Below are 11,225 nucleotides of genomic sequence, written 5' to 3' on the forward strand. Positions count from 1 at the left end.
CAACAACTTCATATAAAATATTTCACAAATTTTGAAATTAAGAAATTCTATATAGCTAGCTATAAATAAAATCTTAACCATTAAATTTATAATATCAAATATTCTTATCACTTGATCTCAAGAAGACAAATAAATATAGTAACATTTACTAATTAAACCAATAGAGTATGTAATCACCAATAATTTAAAAATCATGTTTCCAGGGACTTATCAAAATAATTAATTAACAAATATAGACACATAGTTTACGAGGGTAAATAACCAAATGTGACTTATGCCACGAAGACAAACATGGACACACAATTCATGAGGGTAACTAACAAGACGTGGTTGAAGCCACAAAACAGATGTGGACACATAGTCCATGAGGGTAACTAACCAGACGTGGTTGAAGTCATGAAACAGACATAGGTATGAGATCTACAAATAACAGATGTGAGAATTAAAGCTTATGAAAATCAAACTAGCTAGTCATTGACAATGGCGCACCAAGGACTAATGAAACTACCATTAGCAACTAGTATTCTATATAAAGTCTCCTTCAAATTCATTTTCAAATATATGAGAAAATCATCACTATTAAAATACAGTCTCTAATCCCAAAATCAAACTCACGTGAATATATATATATATATATATTAGCATCAAAAATTGCCAGAATAAAATTTCATAATTGATGTCCATACTCACATTTATTAAATAATCAAAAATTTCCAAAACTAGTAAAATGATTTTTATCAATATTGAGAGTATATCTCATAAGGAGCAAACATTCAAATGCCACGACATAATTGTTCTTCACCACCATCTTATAACTTCCAAATGAAGTAATTTATTTAATAAAATATCAAATTTTCAATATATTTATTATTAACATAATCTATATAAAAATATAATATTTCAGTAAAATAATTTTATTGATACATCAGCTGAGATGCTATCCACCTGCCTAAAGTACTCCCAAAATTAAAAATTCACCCCTTTCCACTTCAAGCAAATTTCTCCTCTTTCAAATATCCTATAAAATATAGTAAGGTTTTAATAGACTTTCAACCAATTCAGTAATTTTCTTCTGACATTATCACGACCAATATTAAACTATAATAGGTATGAAACTTTATAATCGATGCTTAACACATAAAAGTTACTCAGTAGCCATAGATAATTATTGCATTAAAAAATTACCATCTCCTCTTCATTTTTGACAAAACACCTAATATACCTCATTTCCAAACTCTACAATAAAGCTTTGTAACATTGAAAATCTCTTATCAAATAATTTATCAACAACCATCCACTGCCAATAATTCAAATAATTTCATACTAATTTTATAATCAAATTTCCATTTCAATCTTCAATTTAAGTTCATAGAGAGAATTAATGAAATTTCAAAAATATGCAAAATTAAGTAAAACTTCTTCTAGCAGACATTTTGTCAAACACCTATCATGCATCAATTCTCAAACTAATACCAAGTCCTTCCTCCTTCAATCTAATCTCCCACAAATTACAATATTGATATTGAAATCAATCAACCTACCCAATTCCAATCCTTTAATAGAAAAATCAATTGTACTTTGAAAAATTGAACATAATTCCTCCTTCTTCCAATAAATAACATGAGTGAATTTATCTACACAAAATCATGTTCTTAAACTCAAGATTTTGATTTGATTAACCTCATATACTCCCTTCTAACACTCATAATGGTTACAATTAAGGAAGAAAGTCAAAAACCCAATTTCAGCCAAATCCCAAAAATGCACACATACAATAGAAGAAGGGAGATGTATCTTGACTCACTACCAATGCATTTAAGGAACGAAGAGAAGAAGTTGAAGCTCCTTAACTCAAGTGTATTCATAGTAGAACAGGGAACAAAAAATTCCAACCACACGACAATAGAGGAAGACGAAGTTGACGGCACCAAAGAGGGAAAAAGATCTTGAATCACCCACATAGCAACATGAGTGAAGATGAAGAGAATGCTGGCTACACAAACAAGGAGGAAGAGGAAGATAAATGATAAGTGATGCATGTAGTAGGGAAGATAAAGAAGATGGCTCATAATAGTACCCCCATGGTAGTGCACAACCAGAGGAAGAAGGAGAAAGAATTAGGTACATGTAATAACCCAAGAATTTAAGTAAAATTAAATATTTACATTTGTGTTTTAATAGTAATTATATTAGTCTTTGGAATATTTTTGATCAGAAGGCTGTTAGTGTAGTGGAAGATGGTACAAATATTAGGTAACAGGTCTTGTGTTCGAATTTGATGAAGGCAAGGAAATTTCATTTTCTTGCTTTTTGTTTGTGAAATTACTGAATTGCCCCTCATCAATCTAATAAAAATATGCATTCTCCTCTTCAATTTTTCCAGAGATTCAAGAGAAAGAAGAGAAGGTTTGACCCAGCCATTCTTCAATCCTCTACTGCACCTTCACCTTCATCCCCTCCATGGCCAACCGTCACCGACATAGGTGCTGCTGCTCTATTCGCCATTAACCAGTCAACTCGTGGCTTCTGTTTTTATTTCCTTTCCTTATTCTAGATCGGTAAGGTTTCTTCCTCTTTGCTATCGATGAGGGTGTATAGGATTTCTTCTTTCCCCTTACTTGTTCCATCAATATTAGGATGCTCATTTTTCCTTTGTTCATGGTGATCGTTTTTTTCTCCTTGGGTATGCCAATGCTAATGGAGGTAAAGAAGTCTTGAGATCACTTAATTCTCATAGTTTTTGCGTGTGAATCATTGAATGGATGATTGAAATAAAAAAAAATATCTCCTCTATTTCTGCTATTGCTCATACTGTTGAAGGAAGGAGATGACTCAAATTTGAGCTGAAAATTTATTTTGAAGCTTGGTAATAACATGCATATGGGTTATAATTTTGGAGTTAAATAAATTTTTTTGGATTAGTTGATGTTGAAAAAATTTATTAGGGTGAAATTGGGAGAGAACAACTTAGATATAAAACTTAAATATTGGTGCCTATGAGTTGTTTGTTGAAATGCTTATTACAAGAATTGAGCTTGATTTTTAAATTTCATTTATCCTTGTGAGTGAAATATCCAAGTTGAGTGCTATTGCTCTATGAATTTAAGTTGAAGATTCAAAAGGAAATTTGAGTATGAAATTAGTATCAAACTATTTAAATTCTTGGGAAATAGTTGGTATTATGATGGAGTATTGAGTTAGGGTTCTAAGGGACTTTTATGTGTAAAGTTTTCCTCCTAAAATTTCAAATTTACTTTAGTTAAATTTTGATTGTAGTAATGTTGGTAGGAAATAATTGAAATTATGGAAATTTTATTTAAAATTTTTAATTTAATTCATAGGAAATTTGGAGGAGAATTTAGCTGACATTAAAAGGTGAATTCTTGAATTCTGAAAATTTTAGGTAAGTGGATAGTGTCCCAACTGATATTTTAATAAAATTTCCTTCATTAAAATATTACATTGTTATGCAAATTTTTTTACAACAACAATGTAATTATTAGATATTTTGTTGATTAAATTACTTTATTTCATGAAATTATCTTACCAGAATTGATTATTTTAGTTAATCAGTAAATACAAATTTGGATTCTAATTATGAGATTTCATTCTAAAAATTATTTAATTGCTCTGATCTGTATTTGCTTAGCATTACTCTTGTGGACCATGTGTCTATATTTGTTTCATAGCTCATGCTGCGTTTAGTTACTTACCCTCGTGGACTGTGTGTCCACGTTTGTTTTCGTGGCATAAGCCGCATTTAGTTATTTACCCTCATGAACTGTGTGTCCACATTTGTTACTTGTTCTGATAAGTCCCTATAACTATGAGTTTTTAATTATTTGATGGGTTTATTTTCATTGGTCTTTGATTAATGGTATATTTATAATTATTTAATGCAGTTATTTGCTTTATTGAAATGAAATGAAATGATGTTTGATATAATATTTTAATGAATCAAGATTTTATTTAATGTTACATAGAACACTTTATGCTGAAGTTTATTAAATATTTGTTTGCAAAAATTGTTATCTTTAGCACACATAATTATTTTAAACTTTATTTTTATACATATTTAATTATTTATTGTTGAGATGCTATTCACTAGAAATTTATTTTGGTCTCAGATTCTTTAGCTAATGTTGATTCTACTACTGACCTTTGAAGGGCATACAATTGTTCTGGGTAGAATTTTGCTTAGCATTATCTCCTTTTAATGTAAATATTTGAATTCATGTATTTTATTTTGGGAGTAAGGTTAGGTGCTCCACGTAACCTATAGCTAGGTTTCTATTTTGATATATGTTGTCTGCTGGCTAAAAGGAGTTGAGCTCTTGATTGATATTATATTTTGTTTAAAATATTATATTATTAAATTTTTGGGAGATTAGATGCTGTCAAAATTTTTATAAAAATATTGAAATTTCTATTACAATGATTTTTATTAATTATATCACAATTTTCATTTCAAATTCAGCTATGTTTTAAAAAAGAAAGATTTCTCAATTTAAGGCTTAAGGGATGTGTGATATGATTTACGTCTTGTGCCGGTCACCCTCTATTTTCGAGGTGTGACAGTGCACCTTTGATGGCTGAAGATTGAAAGGATAGAGGAAGAAGAAGGTAGTCTCGGGAGCTCTAGAAAATTGAAAATATACAGAGGGAGGAGAAGAATGAAATCCGATACGTGTGCTAAGGCTAGGTTTTGATTCATTGTTTCTTTCTTCTTTTTAAGGGCAAAATAGGAATTTCAATATGGGTTGATGTAAAAATAAATCTTCCTCTTTCCATCTAGAGGATTCAAACCTTGGACCCAAAAATTCAAGACCAATAAACCTTCTACTAAGCCACCATATCTCTCTTGTTATATCTAACCCAAAATTAATAAAAATACATTTAAAATTCCTTATCATAAATTTTAAATTTTTACCTAAAATTTTGGGTCTTTATACTAGTTCCCTTATGGCAAGATTTAGGAACTCTAATAGCCTTTATCCCATTTAGGTATGTGGTACAAAACTCGACGGCCTCTTTAGCAACATATCTTTCAACAACTAAGAATTCAGGATGATATGAATTCTTCAAACATCCCTTTAATATTTTCATGTAATGCTCAAGTGGGTACATCCACCTAAAATAGGAAGGACCATAAAGCCTTGTTTCCCTTACCAAGTGAACAATTAAGTACACCATAACATAAAAAAAAGCTAAAGGAAAGTACATCTCTAGTTGGCACCAATGATATAACCTTCGTTTTTCAATTCATCTAACTAATTAGGGTCAATTCCCTTGTTGCAAATAGAATTGAAGAAACTACGCAACCTTGTAATTGTATGCCTCACATCATCTTTCAATATGCCTTAAATTGCCACCCGTAATAATTGTTGCATCCGTACATGGAAATCATGAGACTTCAAGTATAACATGTTAAATTTCAATCCAAAAAACTAGTTGCTAATTAGGGGTAAATTAGTAATTAGTGGATTGATTATGGTTCTAGATAGGGGATTAATGGGTGGTGTTGATTGGTTGGTATGGTTACTGGATTGAATGGTAGAATGGCAAATCGGGACATAACATGCCAACACTAGTGAGATTTGGCTCACTATGCCACACATCGCGGGTTGCGTTGCATGCGCCGCGACGTATGGCACAAAATTCACTTAAAACTAACATGCATTAGCTCATGAATCATAATGAGAAGGGGAAAGAAATGCATCAGAGAGGGGAGAGAGGATCTCTGTGCTAAGGCTTTAATTATCTAGAGTTTAGAGGTTTGCTTTGGCTAGCTACTTGCCGAGTAAGTTTCATACCACCCTGTACTATGTTTCTATCCTAATTTCATTAAGTTTGGTTAGTAGAGAAATTGAATTAGGGAGCTTTAAGAATTTAGAATCTAAGGACAAGCGTTCAAAAGGGCTTTCAGGTGCGAAACTAAGGTTTAGTGACTAATCTAAAGTTTAATGGTTGAACCTTAAGGATATGGGCATAATTAACATAAATTATTAGGTTAGAATGGAAATAAAAATCATAAAACAAGTTAGGAGGGTATTTTGGTCATGGATGGCCTAAAAGCAAATGACTATAGAGAATGGATTATATGAATTTGAAAGGGTTTTAATTGAGTTGTTTTATGTATTAAGGAATTTAGCTCAGCCAAATTAATGCTTGTGCTAAATGTAGAGAATTGATTGAGGAATGTTTCTAATGTAGATTAAGCATTTGAGAGATTGCTTATGGGAACATACACCATTGGGAGTTAACTGTGTGAATGGTAACCCTTAGTAATAAGGGTAAAAGGTAACTGGAGTAACCCTATTATCTGTTGGTTTGTTAAATTATTTACAAGTACTTTATATAAAAGTGTGCATTGTATTTTATGAACTGATAGATAGTACTATTGTGAAAGAAATATGCATGTGGGTGTGTGAGTAATGTTTGAAATGGATGTGAAAATGCATGTGCATTTGCAACTATAAGTATATCCTAGACTAGAGTAGGAGGTCGCAGTCTTACTCTGTGTAAGCCTAGAAAGTCCTAAAGGTCTTAAGCATAGAGCTTGCTTCGCCAGGAAGACCTAGGAGAATGACCTATAAGTGTACCTTAGACTAGGGTAGGGGGTCGTGACCCTAGCAGTGCAAGGCTAGGAAGTCTTGACAGTTCAAGCATTGAGTGTACTCCATTAGTGGGGACTTAAGAGACCACTCATATTGATGATACTTAGTCTGTGATAGTGGTTTGGTAGGCCTTGTTTCATGTAAGGTTGGAAGCCATGGTTTGAGCATTGAGCTTGCTCCACTAATAGGAACCAGGAATGCATGAGCATAATGGATGGTTGAGTATGACTTTGTATATATGCATTTTTATACAGTTTTGTTGAAATGATGCTATTATATCTCTCATTTATGATTTTACTTACTAACCAATATTTGGGGTTTATCTAAGTTACTGAGACGTATGTCTCATTCTATTACCTTTGTATAACTAGTAAAGAAAGTGCAAGAAGGTCAGGAAAGGAAGCAAGGAAAGAGTAGTCTTAATTAATGGTGGTATGACCACTCTTATGTAATGAATGTATAATAATGAATTTAATGATTTGAGTTGCCAACTAGGATGCATAAGTGTATATGGATGTCAATATGTGGTTTTGTTGTTCAGAACTTGCTTATATATGTGATATTGTATCTTGCCGAGTGTATTACAATGGTGAATACATGAGTAGGTCTAGATATTATCCAAGCAAGTTTATATCGTGTTGTATAACTTATTCCACTATATATGTGAAATGGTTGTATGAAAATGTGTATGTGTGTGGAGCTAGACCAAATGGTTGGGCTTAGCTCCATTTGTATGAGTCAAGTTCATTTGTGATTTCTGAGTATATGATGAGGCTTAGCCCCATATGTAGAAGTTAGAGGTGTGAAAGTGGAATAAAGGTGCATGTATTTGTGTGGATATGTGTATTGCCTCATATAAGACCACAAGTGTATAATGTGGCATTGAGAGGTCAAAATGTGTGTGATGTGATATATATGATGTAATGCATTAGTCAGGTGTGTGTAGTCCTTTGGACTTGGTTCAAAGCCTAAAGTGGTTTAATGGAACAAGAAATGAAAACTAAACTCTTAGGGTGCAAGTCTTAGAAGAAAAAGTGACTTTTTGCACCTGGGTGTCCAATTCTAAATTGGACCATTGGATTGTGTCCAAACTTGTCTCACTAAATAGATTATGTTATAAGCTTCATGTGGATGCTTCAAAATGGTGCACGGTAGAAGTTCATATAAAAAATTCTACCGTCACAATAGAATCTAATACATGCATCGTGGTGCATGGTGTGCAAGCCACAATACAACTAAAACACGCTGCTCTATGCCACATGCCACGTCGCATATGGTGTAAGCTGCAGCACATGACACATTTTTCAAGAAAATAATTGTTTCTTTGAGTCATGGGAATAGCATTTGCGGTTCCGTTAGCCCTTTTTATTTGAACTTATTTTATATAAAGTCGGGATCCTATATTTTTAAAAACAAATTTAAGAGCTTTAACTCTAATATTGTATTGTTATTATATGATACTATGTTTATGGATTGGTAAAGTCTAGATTATACGGGGGACTTCTTATCAAGCCTATTAGTTCAAATATTTCATTGACACAAGATTTCTCACATTAGAAGAATATTTTTGGGGCACTTTAATATCATGTAAACACTTATAGAAGCTTTCTTCCTCCTTTTCCGAAAGTGTGTAGGCCATGGGTGGCAGATAAGTCCTCATTGCTGCTTCTCATCATGCTAAGTTCAATTCAAACTCCCAAGCCATAACTGTGCTATATAAACCATCTAGCAACATTGATCATAATAAAATCATCACAACAAATTTAATTCCTCCAAACAAGTATAAATTTCATTTCTTTATCCAGCCATTTATCACAAAATTTTTCTATCTAGAAATATAAAGAAAATAATTATATTGAAATATATAAAAAATTAAAACAGCAAAAATTCATATCTATATATGTAACCATCCACTATACTTTTTATAAAACAAAGAAAAAAAATATAAAACATCAATGATACTTGGAATCTATGGAGAAGAAAATGCAACCTAAAAAATAGAAAAAAAAATCCTGATACTTGACAATGTGAACAGTGTTTGTGATTAGTGACGGTATGAGTTGATGAGCAAATTTAGACTTTTAGTGAAGAGAAAGGACATCTGCAAAACTGAAGAGCCGTGCCATGCAACTCTTTAGTTTTAAAAGACATACGACGTCTGATATTAGAAAATTGACGTGGTGAAGTCTTTACCCATTGGTTTTTAATAACTAGTGAACATAATATTAAATTCCCAGATGCGTATCAGTTCGACGTAATAGAGAAGGGAGATGAGAGAAGCAAAAACATGAAGGAGTTAAGGTTTGTTTTAGAATCATCATTTAGAGGGGATTTAAGCTTGGAAACACTAAAGTAAACCTTTTCCTTCCCTCTCTTCTCCCTCTACCCATGTTTCATTATTGTTTTTGGGAAAGGGGATGATGATTTCACCTCTGTGAATTGTTTGGAAAAACATATGGAGTTTGTTTGGGTTATTGAGAGTTAATTTAGCGTTCTATACCCAAGGATGGTGGTTTTATGGCATTTTGAAGTTAGGCTCCAGGGTTTGAACGAACCCTAGCTTCAAATTTGTATAGTGGGACTAATGTGGGTTTTAAATTAGTGTTATCTAACTTCATAGAAGCTAAATGAAGCTAATGGAACATGGTTAGGGCGTTTGTTTAGTCAACAATAAAGATTAGGGGTTTCGGTAGCTTGATTAAGCTAACAAATGCCTATATTCTATCTAATAATTAATGATTAACATCTTATAATGTAGATTCTAGTTGTTTGGAGCCTACTTGAGCTTGATGAGACTTGAGAAGTGATGTAAATCCATGGGTAACCCTTTTCAGTTAAAAAAAAGTTGGGGTAATTAGATAATTGACCCTACTTGTTAACTTGTTGGATCATATATAAGGTTTTATAAATGTGTAATTATATAATTGTGTGTGAGAGAGTGTGTATGTGTGCAAGCATGCGGGTGAGTGAGTTTGTTTTAGAACTCATGTGAGGTGGAAAAATGGTTTTGACACTATATTATGATGGTGGCACAAATTTTGGCAATATGTTGATTTAAAATGGTCATAACTCAGGACTTATGCCCTCTCTTTATGCTAATTTAAAATACCTATATAGAAACAATAATTTTAAAAAAATTCAATAGCATAACAATATAAAAATGAATTTTCCTAAGCATAATAATGCCCCATTTTTTAGAACAAATACAGAGCAAAATCATAACACCATTTATAGAGAATAAAATCAAAGACGGTAACCCATTATTTAAAACAAGTGAGGAAAATAGAAAAACACATCACCATTATTCAAAAACCAATAACAAACAATTAATCAAAGAACAATCCAATATCAAAAAAAGTAAATGAAAAAACTCCATAATCCAGAGCAAGAATTCAATTAATTCAATTCATTCTATCATATATAATAATACCAACAGAGGGAATGTACATTCAGTAAGGCAAGTAATTTGAACATATAAATCAAGAAAATTCATTAAAGAAATTGTCAATTTTATATAAAGAAAACAAATGGAGAAACAGAGAACCAACAATGGAGGAAATCTCAAGCAAATACACAACAACCATGAAAAGAATAACATCAAACCTCAATAAAAATAATAAAGGAAGGAGATTTAGGATAAAATCACATACATAATACAAGAATATTGAAGATGGAGAGAAGAGAAGCAAGGGACGAGACCTACGAGCTCCCAATGACCAAAAACTTGAAAGAAATCAAGAAACCGACATTTGAGGAAAACAACAGTGATCCAATGCTTAACGATGGTGGATAATGACAAGGGACTGCCGGAAAAGGGTTTTCATGAAGAAGGGGAGTGTTTTGCAGGAGGAGGAGAGAGTTTGAGGAGTTTGAAGATGTAATGTCTGATAGAATGGAGGCATTATTTGAAAAGTTTTAAACGAGCCTATATAGCAATTATTTCAAATTAATTGCTATATAGTCTCAAGACTATATAACAGTTAATTCAAAATAACTGCTATACAATCTCTAACATTTAAATATTAAAAAATAATGTAATAGATAACAGTTACTTAAATAACCGCTATAAAGTTTAAAAGACTATATAGCAATTGTTTGTAAACAACTGTTATATATTCTTTGGGCAATTTTTTTTTTAAAAAAACTATAGAACGGTTTTACTCAGTAACCACTATTTAGACTTTGAGACTATATAATGATTATATAATATAACCTCTATATAGTCTCTAATCCCCAAACCTGGCTCCACTATATAATGGTTTTTTCAATAATCATTATATAAAGGGCACCATATATTGCCTAGTTTTTAGTAGTAATTCTCACTGACAAGAAATTATGCTCAGTGGGAAAATAAAAGAGCCAAATAAAAGAGTGAAATCCATCCTATCTAGGCTATTCCCTACCTTGATTGGGGGTTTAGAATGAATTCATGGAATCAATAGAAAAATCACCAAACAAAGACATGCATAAACAAAATAAGAAGAAGAATAAAGAATAAGGAAAGCTCCTGGCTTAGAAAAACTTTTTCAGAAACCATACTCTACCTCCATACTCTTACCTGTGATTTTGGATCATCAAAATGGGGCTCCTTAGGGTTTTATTCAGCCC

Source organism: Prosopis cineraria, unplaced genomic scaffold (assembly GCF_029017545.1).
Source record: "Prosopis cineraria cultivar Desert tree isolate PC_DT_omini unplaced genomic scaffold, ASM2901754v1 PC13, whole genome shotgun sequence".
Lineage (NCBI taxonomy): Eukaryota > Viridiplantae > Streptophyta > Magnoliopsida > Fabales > Fabaceae > Prosopis > Prosopis cineraria.